Below are 27,706 nucleotides of genomic sequence, written 5' to 3' on the forward strand. Positions count from 1 at the left end.
AGCCAGAGTCCACCCAGCTTTAAATGGGTACCTGGAGATAGCTGGGGAAGGTAAACAGGAAGGGTGTGCGAAAGCACAGGATGGTTAGCCCCCAATCCCCCATTGTACTTCCTGGGCCAAGAAACGGAGATCAGCACCGCCAGTAGGGATTGTAAAGTACAATGCCGTATTCTTTACCATCTTTTTTTTTACTATTGCAGCATCAACAGATGTATTCTGTAAACTCTCTAAATGTTCAAAAGGTCATCCAAACTAAGTTTCAGAACAAATTTATTGTTTGAACTACTCACGAGGCCCCAGCTCTTTCTTTTAAAATGAATTTCAAAAGAACAAAATTGTTGCTGTGTTTTTATAGGGGATATCCCATATATTTTCTAAGAAGTCATTTTCAGTCATATGAATAACAAAATAAAACCATTTCACACCGACAAGATATTTCATTATGGAAATTTACTAAACTTCCCCATCTAGAGAGTCCACTTTGGCCTATTTGAGAAATGTCTTATTTCTGTGTAAATAGTTGGTGTTCCTTTTAAAAGCAAGTTTCCTTCTTGAGGGGATTGATTTGATTTCTGCTCTTCGGGAAAGAAAAAGATAGTTAAATTGAACATCCAATCTTCTGTCATTTGACCTTGCTTAAACTATTTCAGCTGAAGAGATCGAGAAACCTTTATCACTCACTTACAAGGATTTAGGATTTACTCTCTGAGTAACAAAGAGTATGGAACCACAAACCATTATTTTGGTTGTGCCACTAATAAAGCAGCATTGCTAATTTTAATTAAAAAGTAAAGTTAAGGAAAGCTAGGGCTAAGTTAAAACACTAGGGGTACTATCAGTATTATGGTGCAAAGCAGAAATAAAGAGGCACAGACAGCATTACAGACAAAAGAAACATTGCCTAAAGAAGAACAGACGAAAGAAATGTAGGTCTAAGTATTAGCATTAGGGATACTATCAGTATTATGGTGCAAAATAAAATAAGAGGCACAGACAACGTTACAGACAAAAGAAACATTGTGTAAAGAACCTACGACGAAAGGAAGGTAGAGCTAATTTAAACACTAGGGACAGTACCAGAATTATGGTACAAAGTAAAATTAAAGAAGCACAGACAATATAACAGACAAAAGTAATATTGTGCACAGAAGCACACACAAAAAAAAGCCAGGGCTAAGTCAAAGTATTAGGGGCACTATCAGTACCATGGTGCAAAATCAAATTAAAGAAGCACAGATAACTTACAGACAAAAGAAACAGTTCGTAGAGAAACACAGACAAAAGAAAGCTATGGATAAGTTAAACCCTGGGGGCACTACCAGAATTATATATTAAAATAGAATTAAAGAAGCACAGACAACGTTATAGATAAAATAAAAATTGTGTAAAGATGCACGGACAAAAGAAAGCTAGGGGTAAGTTAAACACTAGGGGCACTATTAGAATTATAGTATAAAATAGAATTAAAAAAGCACAGACAACGTTACAGATAAAAGAAACTTTGTGTAAAGAATCAAGGACAAAAGGAAGCTAGAGGTAAGTTAAAACTTTAGGGGCACTATCAGTGTCATTGTGAAAGGTAGAATTAAAAAAAGTACAGACAAGTTTTCAGCTAAAATCAAATTTGCAAGGCATTGCTCATGAATTTATCCGTTGAGCTGACTTCAGACAAAGAGGTATGCAAGTAGGAATTTTTTTTTATTAGCCACATCCTGATGCAAGCTGTGTCAAGCTGTGTCACATCTATGTTGCAAGCTGTGTCATTCTTATGTTCGTTCGTGTTCCAATACTACTTGTAATGAAGATTTTCTCTTTGATTTTGCAGATGACACCACTCTTGGGACCCTTGGAAATACGGAATGTGATATCAAGTCTAACCTTATGGTAATATTCGAGACAGTTATTTCATGGTTTGATGAAAATTACTTGGCCTTGAATGTTGGCAAGGCACATTTTCTTATTTTGTTTCTCCAATTAGTGTAGCTTTATCTCAGCTTACACACTTTCATGCGTCACAAGGCTCCTTGTGTAGACCAGAGAATCGGGTGGTCCGGTTTTTTTGGTGTCCTGCTTGATGAAAACCTTTCATATAGAAACCATATAGCTATGATTAGGGTTAAGGTCTCACGGTGTTCGGGTACCATTCGAGAACTCAGACACACATTTCCTGGATCTATTCTGAAGCTTCGTTTTTTCTGCCTTGTCCAGTCATATGTTTCGTATTGCCCCATTGTATGGATGTCTACTTTTCCTTCTACACTGCGGTCACTTTCTGTCATGCATAATAAAGCACGAGGTCTGGTTATGGACACCAACCGTTCCATACCAAAACCGCTCTTAAATCTACAGTCTATTTACATTCTTTCTTGCGCTGCTTTTGTCTTTAATCACCTTCATGACAATATTCCAAAATTTCATCAATAAACTCCCGTGTTTATTTCTAATTCAGCTCCATATAGCCTTTGTTCTTTATATAATATCGGCATTCCTCCTACCCCTACTATGCGGTCAGATTTCAATTCCCTCATTGCTTCTTAGCGGGTTTGGAATTCCCTACCTTCTTCAGTGCAGAGGTGCCACTCGTTAGAGACTTTTAAAAGAATTCTTAAGGACCATTTAGTTAAGAATCAAACAGAATAGTATTTTTGTTTTTTATTTTTCCTTTTCCTCTGAGGAGTTGATGTCCCCTGAGTGTTTATTTCATGGTGTACAGTTGTCGTCTCTGCGTTTTGACTCTCAGGCCTCAGGTATGTTCTCTTTTTAATCTTATGAGTTATTTATCTCTTTAATAAGAGAACGGTAGGCTATTGTTCTCTTTTTTTGGTTGTTGTTTATATTGTATTTTTTCGTATCTCCCTAGCATCCCAGGCCATGGAGCCTTTTGAGGGGGAATAAGAGCATTGTATTTCCAATCTGTATTTGCTGGTGAATGAAACTCTGAACACATCCTCCCCATCAATCTCCATATGTTTACCTTATTCCCTATGATTATTATACAATTCGCCTCTTTTTGGCCTTTTCAATTTTATCCCCCCCCCACAAAAATACGCTCCTGCGTGTGTACTTGACTTTAGCTTCAAGTTTTATAACTATCTCATTGTCTTTCGAAAAACAGGGTAAATTGCCTCGATATAGAAATGAAAAAAAGTTGAAACATTGACTTGAAAGAATATACTAATTAAAGAAATTCATAAAATAAACAGTTGAAACAAGAATCGATTCTAACTAATAAATCAATATTGAAACGTGGATTACTAGAATTAAAACGCAATATTACATAGCAAGCGCATTGGAAATCGTGCGCTTTCATTTTAGACTCAGGAATAGGTGTCTACTATCCAACAAAAGATAAACTTACTCTCGACAGTAACAATGAATAACAATTGTTATAGATGACAGCGCTAGTTATCTTGTCATAATCATCATCACAATAGGCTCCCCTTAGCGAACCCAGCTGTTCTCTATATTGTTCCCTTATATGAGAGGTTAAGTATATAACCCCTAAGAGTCTTGACCATAGAGGGATCAACATAAAAACGTTTTTGAACATATGTGGTCTTTAAATACACAGAGATTAGCTTTCTCCATCAATAAATTGATGAAAAGGTTTACATGAACGACAGGTGTGATTTTACAGGGGGTAAAACAGCCCATTGATTTTTTTTATCATATTAGTTTGTGACAATATAAATGATTTTTACCTTTAAAATTTGGGCTTTTAATTGAATGAAATTGAACATGAAGAAATAAGACGACGAATTTGAACTTGAGGATAATAAGCATTTGAAATTGATTTAGTGAACTAAATTGCTGACTGACTAATTCAGAAAAGCTGTTTCATGACCTCAGATGATGTTAAGTGCCTCGAAAAGGGCAGCAACCAAGATCTTTAGAAAAGGATGAAAATTTACTGAAAGCAAACATTGACTAAAATAATCTTAATGAATTTAGAAAAAAAACGTTTTTCAAAAAAAAATAATGAACAAGACTAAAGTTTCAACGATTCGAAATTGACTCATTGGAAAATTGAAATTCAAAATGAACGAAAAGACTTATCAATGTTGAAATGAAACCCAAAATTCAAAGGATTTTTTTTCAAAGGAGGGGAGGTAAAGGGTTTGAACAAAATAAAAACTCTCGAACAAAGGTGAGGTAAAGGGGTTGAAAGAACAAAATATTGATACAAATTTAACCTAAATTGACTATCACAAATGTTCCGATATAAAAAAAAATATCTCCTGGAAGTTTAAGCAGTATTTTAACTTTTATACTGATTATGAAAAAAAAACTATTTAAGAAATTATTTTTGTAATTAGATGTGGTGCTCTTGAGCCTTTGACTCCATTGGGAAATTAGATGTAGGCTAAAGTTGAAAACTTCGAGCTCATAGACATGCTGTATTTCTTTTGACTCGTAATCGCACAACGATTATTTAGGAAATGGTCTTAAATGGTTAAATTTCAATCACTAAAACCTGTTAAAATCACGATTTGAGTGTTCTAAATCAAAATGATTTGAGATTATATTTCACAAACTTCACTTCAATTCAATCGAAGCGAGTATTTAAGGCATTATTGCACACATAAGTAGCACTAATTACTTTTGTAATAAGACTGCTATTATTATGTTACCTTACCTGTTTTGAGAGTTCAAAATCAAAAAGTTCGTGGTAACCACAGTTTATATAATTAGCAGTATGATCATTCTCTATCTCTCCCATTATAAAAACCCGGACAGGGGTGCGAGTGCTCCGGAGAACGTTTTTGCAGATAGAAACATATGCGTTATCAGATCTTTTCGCGGGTAGACAAGTCAGATTTCTCTTGGTGCGAAACTTAGCTTCAATGTTGGAACACTAATTTTGAAGAAACTAATTTTAAATTAATTTATTCCAATACATACATGAAAATCGGTAGTTAGTAGTGTAATGTTATTATTAGATGTTTTAAGGAATTAAAAATAGGTTTCGAAGTCTCAAGTTGGTTTCAAAGGCATTTTGAGAAAGTTTCTGCCAAAATACGTGTTCCAGGGTAATTGGACCGCTAATGGCAGATCAAATGAGAGGAGTTGTTTGTACGCGTCGATATAAATATAAATATTTATATATATATATTCTTTTACTGATCTACTGATCTTAAGTTTAATATGGCCTTTACTATTCTTTAAAAAAAACTTTCTTTTTCGTAAAGTTTTCGTAGTATATATATATATATATATATATATATATATATATATATATATATATATATATATATATATATATATATATATATATATATATATATATATATATATATATATATATATATATATATATATATATATATATATATATATATATATATATATATATATATATATATATATATATATATATATATATATCTACGAAAACTTTACGAAAAATAAAGTTTTTTTTAAAGAATAGTAAAGGCCATATTAAACTTAAGATCAGTAGAAATAGAAGCCTACAATAATTCAAACTCAAAACGACCAGAAATTATTATTAAAGAATAAAAAAGGAAAGGAGAATAATTGGTATGGCGGTAACACTATAAACTGTTTCAAACAGAGGTGTTCATTGTTTAAAGTTCAGGAAAGGTCTGCCCATTTCATATGAAAACATTGATTGAAAACAAAACTAGTTTCATCTAGGCTCTCTGCCAAAACAGGTAACTAGATTTTTCAAATATCGCAGGAAGTACAATCTGAGAAAATAAATATCACGACGTGAAAAAAAATGATAAACTATCCAGTTGCGGATCCAGAGGGGGGCGAGGGTTACCCCCTTAAAGTAGTCTAAAGTAGTTTAATTTACCTAATTAACGAAAGTTTGCATTAATTAAACTTGCTCCTAACGTAAGTTTGTCGGATCAACCTATTTTGCCCTCCCCCCCCCCTAAAAAAATCCTGGATCCGCCCCTGAAACCATCACACCTACTCCACCAGTTATTAGAAGAAGAAAAATTCCTTATTTTCACAAATTTCATCACCCCCTCCCCGCCCCTTTTGTATAAAATCCTACATAGGCCGATCAGTTGAGTCTACGTAAATAATAGATTAAGTCATAATTTGTATATAAATTAATTCATACCTGTGAGATGAGACGCTTGCAAACCACTTGGCTGGCTCACCAAGTTTTTTTTCTGCTTTCGCAATTAAGAATAATGCACTTGGTAACCATTTCTCAGTGATTGACGATAACAGACTAATCCCCTAAGGCAGAAAGAAGTGGGAGGAGCTTTTTGTTCGCACCGAGACCGAAGACCAGAAATTATCTGCGATAAGCTTACTGTCTATAAACTGTGGTGGTAACGAACTGTAAGTATGGAGCGACCCGGCTCAATGGTAACCGAAACTGTAGAAAACGGAATTTTGATACCAATAGATACATCAAAAGAATCAAATTTTAATGCTAATTTCGAATATATAAGTTTCATCAAGTTTAGTCATACCTATCAAAAGTTATGCGCCTGAGAAAATTTGGCTGATTTTCTAAAAAAGGGGGAAAGACCCCCTAAAAGTTATAGAACCTTAATGAAAATCACACGATCATATTCAGCGTATCAGAGAACCCTACTGCAGATGTTTCAAGCTCCTATCTGCAAAAATGTGGAATTTTGTATTTTTTGCCAGAAGAAAGATCACGGATGCGTGTTTATTTGTTTTTTTTTGTTTTTTTTTCCCACGATTGATCGTATCGACCCAGTGGTCCTAGAATATCGCGAGAGGGCTCATTTGAACGGAAATTCAAAGTTCTAGTGCCCTTTTTAAGTGACCAAAAAAATGGAGGGCAACTCATTTTTTTCTCAAAGTCACCCTATCAAAATTTTGAGATAGCTATTTTGTTCAGCATATATATGTATATATATATATATATATATATATATATATATATATATATATATATATATATATATATATATATATATATATATATATATATATATATATATATATATATATATATATATATATATATATATATATATATATATATATATATATATATATATATATATATATATATATATATATATATATATATATATATATATATATATATATATATATATATATATATATATATATATATATATATATATATATATATATATATATATATATATATATATATATATATATATATATATATATATATATATATATATATATATATATATATATATATATATATATATATATATATATATATATATATATATATATATATATATATATATATATATATATATATATATATATATATATATATATATATATATATATATATATATATATATATATATATATATATATATATTTATAAATATATAAGTATATATCAAATATAATTAATCGAATTATTATGTTAATTCCAAATATATGATATTCAAGCCTTAGAAAAAGGCTACAAGAAAGGCTTAAAGGCTACAAGCCTGAAAAAATTTCTGAATTTTCAAAATAGGGGGGAACCCCCTTAAAAGTCAAAGAATCTTAATGAAAATAACGACATCAGATTCGAAGAGATTATCTATGCGTGTATATTAAATTTTTTTTGTTTAGTATCCAGGGTTGATCCAATCGAACGGACGGTCCTAGAATGTCGCGAGAGGACTCATTTGAACGGACCTTAAAAGTTTTTTTGCCCTTTTTAAGTGGCCAAAAAAGTTATAGGGTAACTAGCCCCTCTCCCACGCCCTGTTTTCCCAGAAGTTGGCTGATCGAAATTTTGAGATAGCCATTTTGTTCAGTATAGTTGAAAGATACAATAACTATGTCTTTGGAGATGAAATGACCCTAGAGCCACCGGAGGAAGGGCCGCAAATTATGGAATTTGCCCATTGATTACATATAGTATCTGTTATAGGGAAATATATAAAAATTTTTCGGGGGGGGGGGGAATTTATGGGAATTGATGGTCTACAGGGAGAATTTCTTGTTAGGAAGGAAGTTTCCAGGGGTGAACTTTCCAGGGGGAATTTTGCACTAGGGGAATTTGCTAGAATTCGTATACGAAATTCTTTTTACTTGTCTTACCTTCTCGTTGGTGACCCTATTTTACATGTGGAGATACTTTGGGGGATTTTCCGGGGAAAACTTTCAGCAGAATTGGAATCATCTGGGGGATGTTTAGTTGGCGGGGGGAGGGTCCCACGGGAGAAAATCTCTATGGGGGAATTATCACCAGGAGAAATTCTCCATGGCCAAATTTCCTCCGGGAGAAACTTTCTATTGCGTCGGGGGGGGGGGGGAGCTGGAACATATTTTCTGCACAGGGGTGCTCCCCCATGAACTGAAAATCTATCAGACAGAAACAAGTCTTTCTTCAAATGAAAGTGCATTAGGGAGTATTTTTCAGGCGGAATCGTAAGCAAGAACTTTTTTTGTGGGGGGGGGAATTCGCAGAGAGAATGGAATTGTCCATGGGTAATGTCCTGGCTGCTCCCTCAATACCCCACTCTTTATAATAAAGATCGAGGTTTTTCTCAATTTTTTAGGAATGATTCCTTAAACACGAGGGCCGTCTAATTAGAATCAGAACCTTTTTCTAAAAGTTCTTAAAAAAAAACTTTAGCACGAACAGAGGAGTATTGAGGAGGCAGTCCACCTCATATACGGAATAATTTCTGTTCGTTTTAAGTTTTAACGTTGATCCTTACTTTCAGTAGAAAAAACTCCTTTTTTTTAATCTAATTGCAAACAGTAACAGATATAGTCGTAAAATCATAGTCGAACTGTGCTTGACGTACTGTGATCGTTTTTTAATTATTTTTCTGGTTGGTCCCCAGTTTCTATTAGAATACCAAGGACATCAAATTTAAATCATTTTTCGTCCCCCTGGGCCCATCTTAGGCCTATTTATAGCTAAAAACCATAATCTTGTAACATTTTTCTACATGTTAGTAGAGATGACTAAATGAGAGCAACTAAAATCTCGACAAAATGGGGAGGGATTGAAAAGGATGCGTTCGTGTCATTCACTCATCAGTCTCCACCCAGGCAGGAAGCAAAGGACATCAACAAGGACTTTATATAACCACTCTTTTATATACTGCTAATTTGGTTAACGCTAATGAAAGAAAATAAAATAGGATTATTATAGAATAGTTTAGAAACAAATTTAAGTTTAGTTTTACTCATCAAAAGTTACGCACTTGAGAAAATTTGCCTTATTTTTGAAAATACGGAGAAAAAATATGTACATTTAAAAATTCTGACTGCACTTGTACATTTGAAGTCCCTGGCAAAGCATGAAGAGGAGTGTCCTCCCGATCTTGACTAGATGAGGCTGATGCATTATATGAAAGCATCCATTCCCTCTTAAATTTTCTACCAGGTTGCATAGTGGTCTGTATAGAGCTGGCACTTGGCTTGATTGAATTTAATGGTTCGATTACTCCTGTCTCGGCGTTGTCCTGGGCTTCATCCGACTTTGCACGCTTTTGTTGCGATGGCTGATCAATAGCATTCTAAAATAAAAATCATTTTCAGTTTTCAAACTATTTAGCTTACGGGAGGGTATTGGCCTTCAATACCACAGTACCAAACTCCCAAAATTTGAAAAATGACACAATTTAATTAGCTAGCTCAATTCTTACTTATTCCGAATATTAATGGAGGGCATTAGACCTTCAATTCCATAGTATGAAACACGAAAAGTTGACAATTATAGATTTTTTTTATATGCAAAGCTTTTAAAACTTATTTACTAAAATTGCGAATATCACAGTACTAAAACCCCAAAATTTGAAAAAAATGACACAATTTAATTAGCTAGCTCAAGTCTCACTTATTCCGAATATTAAAGGAAGGCATTAGACCTTCAATTCCATAGTATCAAACGCAAAAAGTTGACAATTATAGATTTTTTTTATATGCAAAGCTATTAAAATTTATATACCTAAATTACGAAATACTTAAAATCACAAAAAAAGGAAGAAAAAGACTCCTGGACATAGCCAAAGCTAAAAATTATTAAGTATATAAAGGGGTTCGCCCTCTAGCCAATACCTCACCCTTTACGCTTAAGTGTTTTTTTTATCACTTTCAAAAGAGGTATCTATTCTAATTAACCGACCTTTGTGATTCAAGAGTTTGTGATTCGAACAAAATTCGAACTTTAGTGTAAAGAGCATGATATTGAGAAGGAGGGTGACCTTTCATATCTACCGAAACTAATATGCAAATTCTATTTTAATTTTTCATATACATTGAGCCAAAATCAAATTGAACTTGCCTCTCTTTTTTTGAATATTTACTAAAATTGAAATACATGGACTGTTTAATTAACATTTAAAAGAAGGAAGCTTTTTAAAAGAGCTAACAGCGCTGTGAAAAAAAGCGTAAGAAAGGAAGGTAGAGGAAATTGTTCCCTAACTTAATAACGAGACAAAAATAGATTTCTTTTTTTATTATAATATGAGAAAATTTTACTCACCAGAAGTCGCTTAAAAGATTCCATATCTCTATCAATATCAATGATTGTAAAATACAGATATTTGTAGGATGAATTAAATATTAAAACTTTAGAAAATTCTAATCTGAGACTTGAATATATAAAAAAAAATAACTGCATATATTAAAACAGTAACAAGAAACATAAGTTTTCTGACGAGGATTTATCCTAAAAGGAATATATACAATATATATCATAAAGTAGAAATATAGTCTACCTAAATATTGTCAGAAAACTTGTCCTTCATAACATATTACGCAATTCCAAACTAGCACAAGAGGGTAGTTCGTATAGATTCTATAGAAGTATAAGGCCATGTGAGGGAGTTCTGAATCTCTTTGAAAAGGTGCAGAAGCGCGATAGAATACCATGGAGATAGCTATTGGGCCAAGCAAATAGCATGGTCCTATACCTGCAAGCAAATAACATGGAAATTCCTATACCCGTGAGCAAAGAGCATGGTCCTATACCTGCAAGCAAATAACATGGGAATTGCTCTACCCATGAGCAAATAGCATGGTCCTATACCTGTGAGCAATAGCATGGGAATTGCTCTACCCGTGAGCAAAGTATAACATTGATTACTACTTGTTGTTCCTAAATTATGAAGTTTAATGCTTTAGTCCAACGTTATTATTTATATGGATATATACTGTGGTCAAGCAACTTTTATTCAAACTTTAAACGAGTGCAAATTCTTCAAAACAAAGTGATACGACTTATTGGTGGATACTTGGAAAATATTAATGACACTGAGGCATGTTATAATTAACTTAAAGCGCATAATGTTGGGCGGCTTCGAGACTACCTAGTATCAGTGTTGGAATTTTGTCAGTCCTGAAGTATTTCATGTTTTTTATAGAAAAACTAAATCAGTTCTTCGTTATAGTACCAGCAATGCTGATAATCTAGTCACTGAATGCAGAAGTGGAACAAGGCAAGTTTTTCTGTCAGATATCTCGGTCTTAATGTTTGTAATTCTCTTCCAGAGAGCATTCGGGCGGTGGAGCACCTTGGCTTATTTATGACAAAAATGAAAAACTTTCTTTTGCGTCTTGGTTCATACATGCTTTTTGTATTTTCCCTTTCTTTTCTCTCTTTTTTTGATTTGATTATTGTTATTATTTTTTTGCATATTTGTTTCATTTTGATGATTCGAGAATAGTCATAATTTGGTTGTTTTATTTTTTTCTTCATACTTATAAAGCCATACTTATAAGAGCCTTTTAAAGCCATTTATAAAAAAGACAAATACTAAAGAAAAATTACACTCCATTTGACACCCTTCCCTTTAATACAAAGTTTTCTACTGCCCCAATATAACGGGAAGATCTAGACCTCATTATCCCATGATACTGCCTATATTCCCCTTCTTGGATAATTGATCCCCTTAAATGAGAAAGCTGCTTACACCGGAGGAGGAAATGGCCCAACCCATAATCATTCTCCCCCACATTTCTAACAACTACACCCAGCCTACGGACCTCCCCTCATTTTCCTCACGACCTTACCATAAATTAGAAGACAATTAGCTCGGCTCTGAATCCTCAGATATTTAATGGGCAATCCCAGCTTAAAATAAAACCCCTGTCCAAAATTCTCTTTTACTTCTCTATACGATGTAAGAGTCGGAGATTTATCCACAGCTGATTGCCATAGTTGCACTTCTTGGTCTTCAAGTCTTGCACTAAATTCCTTGAAGAACTTTTCATGATTTTCTGGCCCTTTCCTTTCTCCCACGAATTTGGAAATCCATTCTCATCTTATATCCCTTTGATTTGTGCTGTCAACTATTTTGTTACACTGAAGGAGAAGATCTTTATATGCTGCTCGAGCAAGTCTAGTCTGGGGAAGTTCGAGGAGTCGTAACCAAAATTTGATGATTTGAATTTATCTTTTCAATTTCAGGTTAAATATACCAATATCACCTTTTAATACTAACGTATGTGTTGTATTCTGTAAGGCAAAAAGTCGTTTATAATATTGAAGTTGAAGGGTTTATAGTTGCTTTGCCGGCTGATATCCCCATATTTCTGATCCGTAATGTAGGATAGGCATAATTTTAGTTTTAAATATATATTTGTGGAGGCTTAATTCACTTATTTCTGATGTTAGTGTGATACTATAGATGTATTCCAAATAATGCATTTTTTCCTTTCTGTGCCATTGTTGTAACATGACTCGTCCATTTTCTATTTCGACAAAGGATGAAATCTAAGTATTTGGCTTTTTCCACCACTTCCAGCACCACTTCAAGCTGTGGTACTGATTCCAAGGGTTTTTTGCTAAAAATCATGATTTGGGATTTCGTGACATTCGCCTCTAGTTTCTTCTCTTGCAAATATTTTTCAAGGAGATTCAAGAGAGTCTGAAGTCATTTGTCTTCAGACTCATGAAAGGGGCTGAGGGGACAGCCCCTTTCATATACGGAATAATTTCTGTTCGCTTTAAGTTTTAACGTCGTTCCTTACTTTCAGTTAAAAAAACTTGTTTTTTTTTTTAATTTAATTTTTGAATGTTTTTGAATTAATGCAGGTTTTGATTTTGACTCACCGTACATGAATAATTAAAAAAAATTGAATATTAATTTTAATTTTATTTGGTTAAATGGCTTTCTCGAAACCTGTTTAATTTTATTCACGAACGTTTTTATTAGTAATAAATATACGTAACTTACGAATTAACTAACGTAACGAACCTCTATATTCATATATTTTTAATACGTATATTAGAGGGTTCGCCCCCTAGTCAATACCTTGCTCTTTAAGCTAAAGTTCGAATTTTGTTCCAATTTTTTTTTAAATGACCCCTTAATCACAAATGCCGTTAATTAGAATAAATAGCTCTTATGAAAGTACTAAATAATTGTTGGCTTAAAGAGCGAGGTAATGACTAGGAGATGAACCCAATCATATACGTAATGTTTTCTGTCGTTTTAAGTTTTGATGTTGCTCCTTACTTTCAGTAAAAAACTTGTTTATTTTATGTGTAATTTCTGATCTTTATTTAGATAATGCTTGGAAATCCGGCTCTCCCTTCATAGCAATGTCCCTTCTCCCATGAAAACTTCCTTCGTGGTAAGATCCTCCCACATAACCCCCGACCCACTCCCCCCCCCTCACTACCAGAAAAAATCCCCTCTGAAAACGTCTGTATACTTCCCAATAACCAATACTATATGTTAACATTGGGTAAAGTTCATAACTTTCAGTTCTCCCCCCGGGGACTTCGGGGGATTAAGTCATCCTAAAAGACACAGTTATCACATTTTCGACCATGCTGAACAAAATGGCTATCTCAAAATTTTGATCGGGTGACTTTGGGAAAAAATGAGCGTGGGAGGGGGCCTAGTTGCCCTCCATTATTTTTAGTCACTTAAAAAGGGCACTAGAACTTTTAGTTTCTGTTCGAATGAGTGCTCCCACGATATTCTAGGACCACTGGGTCGATACGATCACCCCTGGAAAAAAAAACACAAAAAAAACAAACAAACAAATAAACATGCATCCGTGATCTTTCTTCTGGGAAAAAATGCAAAATTTCACATTTTGTAGATAGGAGCTTTAAACCTCCGCAGTAGGGTTCTCTGATACGCTGAATATTATGGTGTGATTTTCATTAAGGTTATATAACTTTTAGGGGGTCTTTCCCCCTTTTTTCGAAAATCAGCCAAACTTTCTCTTTTCGCGTAACTTTTGATAGGTAGGACTAAAATTGATGAAACTTATATATTTGAAATCAGCATCAGAATCTGATTCTTTTGATGTATCTATTGGTATCAAAATTCCGTTTTCTACAGTTTCGGTTACCATTGAGCCGGGTCGCTCCTTACTTACAGTTCGTTACCACGAACTGTTTGATATTATTATAAAGTCGTCTGCAAATAGTAGCATTGACATATTCAGATTCCCCAGTCGGAAAGTAGGTGCCTATCTTTGTCGGAAATAAAGAACAATATCATGAGAACAAAAATAACTTACGCGCTGCCTAAGTAAAGAACGATGTTGGCACAATGTATTGTTTATTATTTTTTTTCCATACCAGGGCACTTCGTATCGAAGGAGTTGTCGTAGAAACTTCGAAAAGGGCTCATTCGATTGGAAATTGAAGTGGCTAGTGCCCTTTTTAATAGTCGAAAGTGATTGGAGGGCAACTAGCCCCCCTCCACGCCCATCTTTCCCCCAAACACATCCAATCAAAACTTTAAGAGTTTTTGGCCATTTTGTTCACCGTAGTTGATTTCCAGATAGAAAATATGTTCTTGAGGAGGACACTCCCCCACAACCCCCAGGGCAAGGGTTTTAAGTTATGCCCTGGGGGCATATAAGAACGATGTTGGCCCAATGTATTATTTGTTATTTTTTTTTCCTTTAGAGCAAGGCACCTCTTATCAAAGAAGTTGTCGTAGAAACTTCAAAAAGGGCTCATTCAATTGGAAATTGGAGTGGTTTGTGCCCTTTTTAATAGTCGAAAGTGATTGGTAGGCAACTAACACCCCTTCCACACCCGGTATTTCCCGACACAAATCCAATCAAATTTTGAGATAGCCATTTTTTTCAGCGTAGTTGATTTCCAGATAGAAATTATGTTGTTGAGAAGGACATTCCCCCACAGCCTTCATGGCAAGGGTTGTAAATTATGCCCTGGGGGCATATAAGGTTTTTATAGAAGGTGTTGTCATAGAAACTTCAAAAAAGACTCATTCGATTCGAAATTCAAAGGGCTAGTGCCCTTTTTAATAGTCGAAATTGATTGGAGGGCAACTAACCCCCCTCCCACGCCCAACTTTTCCCCAACCAAATCCAATCAAAATTTTGAGATAGCCATTTTATTCAACGTAGTTTTAAGTTCTAGAAATTAGTTCTTTGAGGATGGCAAGGGTTGTAAGTTATTCCCTGGGGTCATATAGGTTTTTTATAGAACGTATCGTCGTAGCAACTTCAAAAGGGGCTCATTTTATTGGATATTGAAATGAGTAGTACTCTTTTTAATAGTCGAAAGCGATTGGAAGGCACCTAACACCCCTTCCACGTCCACCATTTCCCCAAAAACATCCAATCAAAATTTTGAGATAGCCATTTTGTTCCACGTAGTTTAAAATTCAGGAAATTATACCTTTGAGCAGAACACTCCCCCCACAGTCTTCCTGGCAAGGGTTATAAGTTAAGCCCTGGGGGCATATAAGTTTTTATTGAAATCTTTGTCGTAGAAACTTGAAAAAGGACACATTCGATTGGAAATTCAAAGGTCTAGTGCCCTTTTTAATAGGCGAAAGTGATTTGAGGGCAACCAACCCCCCACTCACGCACACCTTTTACCCAAACACAACCAATCAAAATTTTTAGAAAAGCATTTTGTTCAGCGGAGTTGATTTCCAGATACAAATTATGTTTTTGAGGAGGACACTTCCCCAAAGTCCTCAGGGCAAGGGTTGTAAGTTATGCCCTGGGGGCATATAAGGTTTTTATAGAAAGCGTTGTTGTAGAAACTTGAAAAAGGGCTAATTCGATTGGAAATTCAAAGGTCTAGTGCTCTTTTTAATATTCGAAAGTGATTTGAGGGCAACTAACCCCCCTCTCACGCCCACGTTTTCCCCAAACACATCCAATAAAAATTTTTAGATAGCTATTTTGTTCAGCGTAGTTGATTTCCAGATTGAAATTATGTTTTTGAAGAGGAAACTTCCCCAGAGCCTTCAGAGCAAGGGTTCTAAGTTATACCCAGGGGGCATATAAGGTTTTCATAGAACGCGTTGTCGTAGAAACTTCAAAAAATGCCCATACGATTGGATATTGAAATGGCTAGTGCCCTTTTAATAGTCGAAAGTGATTTGAAGGCAACTAACACCCCTTCCACGCCCACGATTTCCCCAAACATATCCAATCAAAATTTTGAGATAGCCATTTTGTTCCAAGCAGTTTAAAGTTCAGGAAATTATTACTTTTGAGCGGGACACTCACCCCACAGTCTTCATGGCAAGGGTTATAAGTTATGCCCTGGGGGCATATAAGGTTTTTATTGAAATCTTTGTTTTAGAAAATTGAAAAACGGCTCATTCAATTGGAAATTCGAAGGGCTAGTGCCCTTTTTAATAGTCAAAAGTGATTTGAGGGCAACTAACCCCCCCTCTCACGCCCACATTTTCCCCAAACCCATCCAATCAAAATTTTGAGATAGCCATTTTGTTTCACGCAGTTTAAAGTTCAGAAAATTATACATTTGAGCAGGACACTCTCCCCACAGTCTTCATGGCAAGAGTTACAAGTTATGCCCTAGGGGCATGTAAGTTTTTATTGAAATCTTTGTCGTAGAAACTTGAAAAAGAGCTCTTTCGATTGGAAATTCAAGGGCTAGTGCCCTTTTTAATAGTCGAAAGTGATTTGAGGGCAACTAACCCCACTCTCATGCCCACCTTTTCCCCAAACTCATCCAATGAAAATTTTTAGATAGCCATTTTATTCAACTTAGTTGAAAGTTTAGGAAATTAGGTCTTTACGGATGACACCCCCCCCCCCACAACCCTCAGGGCAAGGGTTGTAAGTTATGCCCTGCGGGCATGTAAGGTTTTTATAGAGAGCGATGGTATAAAAACATCAAAAAATGCTTATTCAATTGGAAGTTAAAAGGGCTAGTGCCCTTTTAATAGTCGAAAGTGATTTAAGGTTAACTAACCCCCCTCTCACGCCCATCATTTCACCATACACAAAACTCAAAATTTTGAGATAGACATTTTGTTCAACATTGTCGAAAGTTCTGGAGATTAGGTCTTTTAGGATGATAGCCCCCTCCGAGCCTTCAGTGCAAGGGTTGTCAGTTATGCCCTAGGGGCGTATAAGTTTTATATAGAAAGCTGTTGTAGAAATTTCAAAAAGGGCGTATTTGTTTGGAAATTGAAATTGCCCTTTTTAATAGTCGAAAGTGAGTGGAGAGTAATTGACCCCCCTCTCACGCCCACCATTTCCCCAAACGCATTCAATCAAAGCTTAGAGATAGCCATTTTATTCAACGTAGTTGAAAGTTCTGGATATTATGTATTTAAGGATGACAAACCCCCCAGAGCCCCCAGGGCAAAGATTGTAAGGCCCTGGGGCATATAAGGTTCTTATAGATAGAATTGTCATAAAAACTTCAAAGGGGGCTCATTCAATTGCGAATTGAGAGGGCTAGTGCCCTTTTTAATAGTCGAAAGTGATTGGAGGGTAACTAACCACCCTATCTGGCGTATCATTCCCCCAAAAACATCAAATGAAAATTTTCAGATAACTATTGTGTTCAACGTAGTAGGAAGTTCTGGAAATTAGGTCTTTGAGGATGACAATCCCCCCCCCGCCCTCAGGGCAGGGGTTCTAAGTTATGCCCTGGGGCATATAGGGTGTTTATTGAAAGCGTTGTCGTAGAAACTTCAAAAGGGCTCATTTGATTGGAAATTGAAAGGGCTAGTGCTTTTTTTATAGTTGAAAGTGATGGGAGAGCGACTAACGCCCCTTTCACGCCCATTATTTTCCCAGACACATCCAATCAAAATTTTGAGATAGCCATTTTGTTTATTGTAGTTGAAAGTTCTGGAAATTATGTCTTAGAGGATGACAACCACCCTCACAGCCCTGAGAGCAAGGGTTGTAATTTATGCCCTGGGGGCATATAAGGTGTTTATAGAAAGCGTTGTCGTAGAAACTCAAAAAAGGCTCATTCGATTGGAAATCGAAAGGCCTAGTGCCCTTTTTAATAGTCAAAAGTGGCTTGAAATTCTTATAGTAAAGATCGATGTGGGTATAATGTATGATTTTTGTTGTTGTTGTTGTTGTTTAGACCAGGGCACTTCGTATCGAAGGAGTTGTCGTAAGAACTTCTAAAAGGGCTCAGTCGATTGAAAATAGAAAGGGCTGATGTCCCTTTTAACAGTCAAAAGTGATTGGAAGGTAACTAATCTCCTCCCTCGCCCACCCTCCCATTTGCCTTTATGTTTAAAACTAAATGTTGCCTTAAGATTAAATCAAAATGCACTGTGTTATGCTAATTCCCAATAAGGCATCTCAGCAGTATCCCAAGAACGACTGAGGGTATTATGTTCAAACTTTTGGGGCTACTTCTGCTCTTAAAATTTAACCAAGTCAAAATAGCGTAAGTGTATCCAAGCTATCAAAGAAAGTAAGTGGATCTTTTGGCGAATGGTATCAAGTTTTCTATTTCAGGTCAACTAGAGGAGGTATGAAACAAAATTAAACACTACTATTTGTGTCCAGATTTTTAAAAGGGTGTATGTTGTTAAAAATTGCTGAGAATTTTTCTCCAGCATACAAATAGCAGGCCAAACTATAAAGTCTTGAAAAAACGAAAAGGATTAAAGTATTATTTTCTTTTTCCCTTAAAAGACATATACAGTTTTTATAGAAAGCGTTGTCGTAGAAACTTCAAATAGGGCTCATTCGATTAGAAATTGAAATGGCTTGTGCCCTTTTTAATAGTTGAAAATAATTGGAAGGCAAATAACACCCCTTCCACGCCCACCATTTCCCCAAACACATCCAATCAAAATTTTGAAATAGCCATTTTGTTCCACGCAATTAAAGTTCAGAAAATATTCAGAGCAAGGGTTATAAGTCATGCCCTGGGGGCATATAAGTTTTTATTGAAATCTTTGTCGTAGAAACTTGAAAGATGGCTCGGTTGATGTTTAATTGAAATGGCTAGAGCCCTTTATAATCGTCGAATGTGATTGGAGGGCAACTAACCCCCGTCTCTTCCCCACCATTTCCCCAAAAAAATCCAATCAAAATTTTGAGATAACTATTTTGTTCGACGTAGTTGAAAGTTTTGGAAATTAAGGATGAGGTCTTTAAGGATGACAACCCATCCCCCCCGCAACCCTCAGGGTAAGAGTTTTAAGTTATGCTCTTGGAGCATGTAAGGTTTTTATTGTAAGCGATGTTGTAAAAACATCCAAAAGGGCTCTTTCAATTGAAAATTGAAATGGCTATTGCCCTTTTAATAGTCGAAAGTGATTGAAGGGCAACTAACCCCCCCCCCTGTCACGCCCACCATTTCCTCAAGCACATCCAATCGAAATTTTGATATATCCCTTTTGTTCAACGTATTCGAAAGGTCTGGAAATTAGGTCTTTTAGGATGATAGCCCCATCAGAGTTGTAAGTGCAAGGGTTGTAAGTTATGCCATGTGGGCATACAAGGTCTATATAGAATTCTGTTGTTGAAATTTAAAAAAGGGCTCATTTGATTGGAAATTAAAATTTCCCTTTTTAATGGTCGAAAGTGAGGGAAGATCAATTATCCCCCCCCCCCCTATTTCGCCCACCATTTTCCCAAAAACATTCAATCAAATTTTAGTGACAGCCATTTTGTTCAACGTAGTTGTAAGTTCTGGAAATTATGTATTTAAGGATGACAAACCCCCCAGAGTCCCCAGGGCGAAGGTTGTAGGCCTAAGTTATGCCCTGGGGGTATATAAGGTTTTTAATGATAGAGTTGTCGTAAAAACTTCAAAAGGAGCTCATTCAATTCGAAATTAAGAGGGTTAGTGCCCTTTTTAATAGTTGAAAGTGATTGGACGGTAACCATTCCCCCAAACACATTCAATCAAAATTTTCGGATAGCCATTTTGTTCTACGTAGTAAAAAGTTCCCGAAACTAGGTCTGTGAGGATGACAACCCCCCCCCCCACAGCCCTCAGGGCGACAGTTGTAAGTTATCCCCTGGGGACATATAAGGTTTTTATTGAAAGCGTTGTCTTAGAAACTTCAAAAATGCTCATTTGATTGAAAATTGAAAGGACTAGTGCCTTTTTTAATATTTGAAAGTGTTTGGAGAAAGACTAAAGCCCCTTTCACGCCCACCATTTTCTCAGACACATCCAATCAAAATTGTGAGATAGCAATTTTGTTGAACGTAGTTGAAAGGTGTTGAAATTAGGTCTTAGAGGATGACAACCACCCTTACAGCCCTTAGGGTAAGAGTTGCAATTTATGCCCTGGGGGCATATAAGGTGTTTATAGGAAGTGTTGTCGTAGAAACTCAAAAAGGGCTCATTCGATTGGAAATCGAAAGGCTTAGTGTCCTTATTAATAGTCAAAAGTGATTGGAAGACTTGACATTTTTATAATAAAGATCGATGTGGGTACAATGTATTATTTTTTTGTTGTTGTTGTTTTGACCAGGGCACTTTTTATCGAAGGAGTTTTCATAGGAACTTCAAAAAGGACTCATTCAATTGAACATGGAAAGGGTTGATGGCCTTTTTAATAGTCGAAAGTGATTGGAGGAAAACTAATCCCCCTACCACGCCCACCCTCCCATTTGACCTTATGTTTAAAAACTAAATATTGCCATAAGATTAAATCAAAATGCACTGTGTTAATGCTAATTCCCAATAAGGCATCTCAGCATTATCTCTCTCAAGAACGACTGGGGGTTTTATGTTCAAACTTTTGGGGCTGCTTCTGCTCTTAAGATTTAACCAAATCAAAATAGCGTAAGTGTATCCAAGCCATCAAAGAAAGTAAACAGATTTTTTTGCGAATGGTATCAAGTTTTCCATTTCAGGTCATTTAGACGAGGTATGAAACTAAATTAAACACTTCTATTTGTGTCCAGATTTTTAAGAGGGTGTATGTTGTTAAAAATTGCTGAAAATGTTTCTCCAGCATACAGATAGCAGGCCAAACTATAAATCTTTAAAAAAACGAAAATATTTAAAGTATTATTTTCTTTTTCCCTGAAAAGACTGTGTCAATATAAAACGAACAGTAATTAACTAAAAAAACTTTTTCCACAAAACAAGTTTTACAAAGAAAAGTAAAGAACTCCATTAAACAAAAAATGAGCAAAAATAACTACCGCCAATCAGCATCGATAAATACATGAAACCCAAAACGAACAGAAATCACAATAAATAACCGAGTCAAACTCAAAACGAGCAGAAATTAACATAAGTCGGGCTCAAAACCCCAATGCCTTCCCAAGGCCAGAACATAATTTGCACTTTACTGAAAAAAATACAAATGAATGTGCATTGTCAGTTTAATATACATATACTGATATTTAGTAATCAAAATGTTAATATTATTTGATTTTTTAAAGTTATAAAAGTAAGAACATTTATATTTTTTCAGTAAAGTGCAAATTATGTTGTGGCCTTGGGAAGGCATAAGAGTTCTGAGCCAAACTTATGTTAATTTCTGCTCGTTTTCAGTTTGACTCGGTTATTTATTTTAGTTTCTGTTCGTTCTGGGTTTCATTTATTTATCGATGCTGATTTGTGGTAGTTTCACGCTTGATAGATTATTTGATTATATTTTTGCTCATTTTTGTTTAATGGAGTTCTTTACTTTTCTTTGAAAAACTTATTTTGTGGAAAAAGTTTTTTTTTTAATAATCATTAATAATCATAGCAAATAATTTTGGTAAAAGTGTACTTCCTTGGCGCCCGTCTTTTTGCGAGAAAAATTGGCAGAGACATTCCCTTCCTAACAACCTTCACAAGACTTTTATTTAATGCATACATAGATACGGGAATTTGTATAAAAGGAATTGGTAGGCCTAGATTTAACAACACGCTAAACAATAAAACACGATTTACAATATCAAATGCTGATTTCAAATCAAGTAAAGCCACATATAACTTTCCTTTACCTTTACAATATTTTTCTACAAGAGCATCAATAACAGAAGCTCAATCAACTGTAGAATAGCCTGGTCTGAACCCACCTTGTTTTTCTTGCAAGATTTTTTTCTCTTCTATCCTTATTCCCAGCCTTTTATATATAAGATTTTCTAGAACTTTTCCAGAACTGTTTAGGAGGCTTATTGGTCTATAGTTATTATTTGTAGCGGGATTACCTTTCTTATAAAGTGAAAAAATAAGCGAGGTTTTACAGATCATTGGCCGCTCCTTCTTTAAAATTACGAGGTTAAATAATAAGGCCAAAAAAGGTAAAAGAACAGTTCTAAATGCTTTGAAGTTCTTCATAGGAATTCCATCAGGCCCGGGAGCTGAATCACCTCGTATTTTATTAAGCGAATCCTCAATTTCTTCTGGGGTGATTGGGTCGCATAACACGTAACTTCCTGTTTCAGAGGTAATGATGCTGCTTCACGGTTATCTAGGCCCAATGCCTCCTGGAGATGTATGTTGCTATCCTGGTTATCTTCTTGTAGTTGTTTTAAGTAATCTGGCCAATTTTCGGGGACGAGCACCTCTGACTGTAGGTCTTTTAGCCTATCTCTTTTTAACATTGTTCAGAAATCCCTACTGTTATTTTCTCTAAAGTACTTAAAAAGAGTGAGTTTTTCTTTTCTTGTATAATTTTCCTTTTCCCTTTTTAATTTTTTGTGATATTTACGTGTTAAACGGTATCTTGTTAGTACCTCGATTTTTGATTCATCATCCAATGCATTCTTTACATTGTGTAATATTTTATCCAGATTAACGCTGCTGAATTTACATTCATTGTCATAAAAACTATCTTTGTTTTTCTGGGCTAGTTTCACTGATGTCAGTGATTCGCTTAATATTTGTGAAAAACCTATTCGCTAGTGTTTCCACTAGTGTCTAGTTGTATATTAAATACCTAACCTATATATTAAGTTTTTAATTAAAATATACCTGCATATCAGTTTATATCATTCAGGCTAAGATGAGTATCTTCAAGTGCCAACAGAGAAACCGGTTTTAAACAGATCAAGAACAACACTGTGGTCGGGGTAATACGTAAGTGCTTCTTTTTTGTTTGTTTGTTAAGAGAATCGTTTGTTAAGCGTTTGTTATACATGTCGTCGCCAAATATCAAGGGCTTTCATCAGTTTCATGTCTTTCTTTAGGCAGCCAGTTGGATTAATGTTATGTGTTATATCATTTTGTAATTAAACGAATTGAACTGAATTGAACTTTTAGAGCAGCACTAAATTTTCATCAGTGTTGTCGCGATGAACCATGAAAATGAATAAGCAAATAGTTAAATTGGCAATGCTTTTCGTCCGTAAAAATTGACTCACTAACAATCTGTTCATACCCAAAGACACCTTCAAAGGTAAACTGCATCTTGTTAAGATGTTTGGTACATTATGTTTTCCTTTTTAATACTTTTTCACCCGCTTTTTGTCTTTTTAATTTGGCGCCCACAGTCCTTCGCACCTTCCATTGTCCTTGGTAATTTGAGACAGATAGCCGCTTTTCGGTCTATATTTTTCTCGCTATTGAACCAGTAATTTTATCGAGCAGTCTTTAAAAATAGTAAAAAATGAATAATTTCTATTTTCCTTTAATCAGCCTTAAGGTAAGTTGGTTTTGTTATACGAAATTAGAGCCGTTTCTTGACCCTCAAGCTCCTCAAAAGGAAAGAGTTTCAATTGTGTTTCACTGAAAACATTTATTTTTCTCCGTGGTTTCCTTTTTCAACTTAACTCTTAAAAAATAAATACTCCTCAAGACATTCTTTTTTTTTATATGTAACAGTCAATTTGTCTTATTTGTATTTTATTAGATTTTCACCAAAGGTTTCTTACGTTTAAATCCGTCCTAGCCTTTTGGAAGATTTGCAGGGGTTGTAGTAAGACACTTATTTCCCGTAGAAAATCATCAACAAAAAATGTCTGTGATAACATATTTAGTACTTATTCCAAAAGAAAGCAATTTTTTTTCGCTGTTATCTCCTTTTTTTAATCCATTCCTTTTGAATTTATTAAATATAAAATCAAGTTTTTCCAACCGAAAGTAAGGAGCAACATCAAAACTTAAAACTAACATAGAAATTATGTCGCACATGAGGACAGATTCCTCCTCCCCAATCATTTGCTCTTTACGCTTAAGTTTGACTTTTGTAAAAATTCTTAAGGAACAAGTACTGAAACACAAGGCCCGTTATATTGGAATTAGTTTTGTCCTCCCCAGACGCGTAGTTATTGGACCTTTAGACTTGGCTGAACTAAATGGCTATCTCAAAATTTTGATCTGGCGACTTTGGGAAAAAGGTCATGGGAGAGAGGTTAGTTGCCCTCCAGTCTGTTTGGTCAATTAAAAAGGGTACTAGAACTTTTGATTTCCATTTGAAAGAGCAGTTTCTCGATCTTCTAACAGCGCATCAGTGATATTTCTTCTGGCAAAAAAAAAAAAAAAAATGCGGATTATCTGACAGAAAAATCAAAAGCCTTAGTAAAAATATCAGTTTAAGTGGTCTATTTAGTTTACAGTAAATTAAAAATAAAACTTTCAGCCAATCGAAAATTCAAAGGGTGGCAACATAAGACTTATTTGTTGTCATTTACTTCGTTTTATAACTTCATTGTTCATTGTAATCTATGTTAGTTTTGTGCTTCGTTTCTTCATTCATAAAAGCTTCAGCTCTCTTAAGTTTGACACCTTATATAAGTTAGTCTGCTTGTTTTAAGTTTTTAAATACTCTCTGTGTTTTTCACGAAAATAACTGTATTTTGTTGTTATTCAGTGTAAAGTATTTAACATCAATTCGAGAAGCATTTCCGGGTATCTCCTTTCTTAGTTAGTTGGGCATTTATGCGTCAACGATAGCGGTCCAGGGGGGAGCTCTTGGGACTAAAAGCTAGTCGTGGGAAAGGGGTCGTTCCCAGGGCTAGAGCTTCCGTTCCATGAAAGTTACATTCTTCGCTCATTTCTAAAGGCAGTCCATCTTTCGCCTCCGTCGTAGCTAGTTGTTCTTGTGCTACCTTATTTTCTCTATGTGTATTCTCACGTTATTTAATAAAGACCATGTACCAACGTTTATCGTCTATCTTTGGAATTTACGTAAACCATTACATCTGCCAATATAAAAAGGCATATAGAAAGAACTTAAAAAGAACTTTACAGAGTGGTGGCAAGCGGTTAAGACTAGTGGAGCATATATCACTAGGGGAAAACCTCCAAGTGACATTTGAGTGACCGTTATAAGTACTTACGACATCTTACGCTAAATACTGGCAACATATTGAAGAGCTATTTCGCCCGCTACCAAAATTGCTTGTGATATTGAGCCGCAAATACTACAAAAGACTGATAAAAAGGCATCGAAATGTTACGAGGTATTGAACTTTTTTCTATTCAAAGCGCCTTCTTGAGAAACACTTTCTTTTAAATGAACATTTTGAAATAGGCTGTTACACAATGCCTAATATGGATTTCCTCACGATAGCTTCTACATACTAATTCAAATTTCTACAACTGAGAGTCTCCGGTTGATTTCTACCTTCACTTAGCCATTCTACGTTTGGTGTTTTTTTTTACATGATTTTATACAGTTGACGTGTGATCTACATTTGACAGTTTCCAAACAAAATTTAAAATTGTGAATTCGATAATCGAAAATTAATTCTCAATTGTGACTCCATTTGACGCTAGTGATTTAATTGAGACCAACTGCAATTAGATGTAAGACAGACGACCTTTCGTAAGTGATTTAGCACGACGAAACAACCCAGTAAATTTTATTAGACCCTTGTTCTTAAAGGTGAAGTTTAGTGCCCAAAATCTGGCGTCCGTAATTAAAGAGCTGTGTTTAAAACAAATATTTAAATTTTTAGAATAACTGCTTTTCAAATTTTAATCTCAATATGTTAGTTTTTATTCCTATTCTCGATCTGGCGGAAAATGGATATAAAAAAAAGGTTGCTTTTGATTTTGTAAAACAGTGGAGGGGAGATGGCATATCTCCACCTCTTTTATTTGACTCAAATGATCCTGATTTCGATCAAGATGAACTTTATGATTACCTTCAAAAGATCAAGACATGGGTCCCAAAAAACCCTCCAACTCCCCGAGCACCACCCCAATTAATCCTCCAATAGAACAGCCTCAACAGTCCCAAGTAATAGGATCGCTAATTGACCCTTTTTTTAGTAATAACGCCACTCACAAAGTCATAAAGTTGAAAAATAATTAATTTTTTTAAAAAATTTGTTACAAATTTTAAAAAATTGAATTTGTTTCAAAGTTAAAAAAAAAAAAATTTCAGTTGTTGTTAAATTGGTCTGATTCAAAAGCTTTGCGCCATTTTTGGCCCATGGTTTGTTTCGCTCCTTTTTTGGGAATCTGGATCCCACGATTATAAATTTGTCAAGTTTAAAAGGTGGATTACTTGTAGTATATACCCCAGGCAAAATAGTAGGGAAAATGGTTGCAGAGTTTGTAGGCGTGGCTCAATTTAAGGAAAAGGGTATATCTATTCTATAGAAGGATGCAAAAATTAGGAAGGTCATTTAGGGTGTCCTTAGAAGCCAGGGATGATGGTGTAGTTCTTGGAAGATTTGCTCTAAATTTATTCAAGGAGTGGATCAGACCGTCCTACAAACGGTATTTGTTAAAGAATAGTGCAGAATTTTTTTTTTGTTTAGGTGATGCGTATAAGGTTGCAATACAATATGAACAGATAGAACAGATAGTGGGGAAAGGAGACACGTCTTCTTTTTCCGATGAATTTCTTTCTGCGCTGACGAGGGTGAAATTTGGACTCAATGATAATGAGAAGGCACTGCGAGATGGTACTGATTCCTCGCAGGGCGGTTTGGCTACCCAGGAAAAGGGAGCTGGGTTTGAAGTCCCGTGGGATGGTACTGATGCCTCACGGGATGGGTTTTTGTTGCACTGCGAGATGGTACTGATTCCTCGCAGGGTGGTTTGGCTACCCAGGAAAAGGGAGCTGGTTTTAAGGTCCCGAGTGATGGTACTGATGCCTCACGGGATGGTTTTTTGTTGCACTGCGAGATGGTACTGATTCCTCGCAGGGTGGTTTGGCGACCCAGGAAAAGGGAGCTGGTTTTAAGGTCCCGTGGGATGGTACCTAGGCCTCACGGTTTGGTTTTTGTGTGTCTCGGAGTGTGGGTAATGATTCCATGCAGGGCTATTTGTCTAAACAGGAAAAAGGTAACGAGTTGTGTTGGCCAGGGGTATGGTACGGTTTCCCCATGGGATGGTTTTTTTTTTGTTGAAAATCGAGAAGGTAGGGTTGCCTCCCAGGAAGTTTTGGCTACCCCGGGAAAGGGAGCTGGTTTTAAGGTCCCGGGGGAAGGTACTGATGCCTCACGGGATGGTTTTTTTTGTTGCACTGCGAGATGGTACTGATTCCTCGCAGGGCGGTTTGGCTACCCAGGGAGAGGGAGCTGGTTGTAATATCTCGCGAGATGAGGTTGATGCCTCACGGGATGGTTTTAATGCGTAGCGCTAATAGTTATGTAGAGATATCAACAGTAGTACTGCCATTTGTCGAACCACAAGTTAGTAGAGAAA

At 35.5% G+C, this 27,706-nt stretch overlaps 1 protein-coding gene across 1 annotated transcript in view; it reads left to right on the forward strand.

Moving 5' to 3' along the window:
- Positions 1–2,675: 2,675 nt before the first annotated feature.
- Positions 2,676–27,706, forward strand: part of LOC148940617 (protein SpAN-like) — a 278,317-nt gene continuing 253,286 nt past the window's right edge. Inside the window, exons 1-2 of the mRNA XM_089105677.1 lie at positions 2,676–2,747; positions 23,103–23,182. The gene's annotated coding sequence lies outside the window, so the exon portion shown is untranslated. The remainder of the gene's footprint in view (positions 2,748–23,102; positions 23,183–27,706) is intronic.

This window comes from Artemia sp. Qi Xiang Cuo, chromosome 19, assembly GCF_049724085.1.
Source record: "Artemia sp. Qi Xiang Cuo chromosome 19, ASM4972408v1, whole genome shotgun sequence".
Taxonomy (NCBI): Eukaryota; Metazoa; Arthropoda; class Branchiopoda; order Anostraca; family Artemiidae; genus Artemia; species Artemia sp. Qi Xiang Cuo.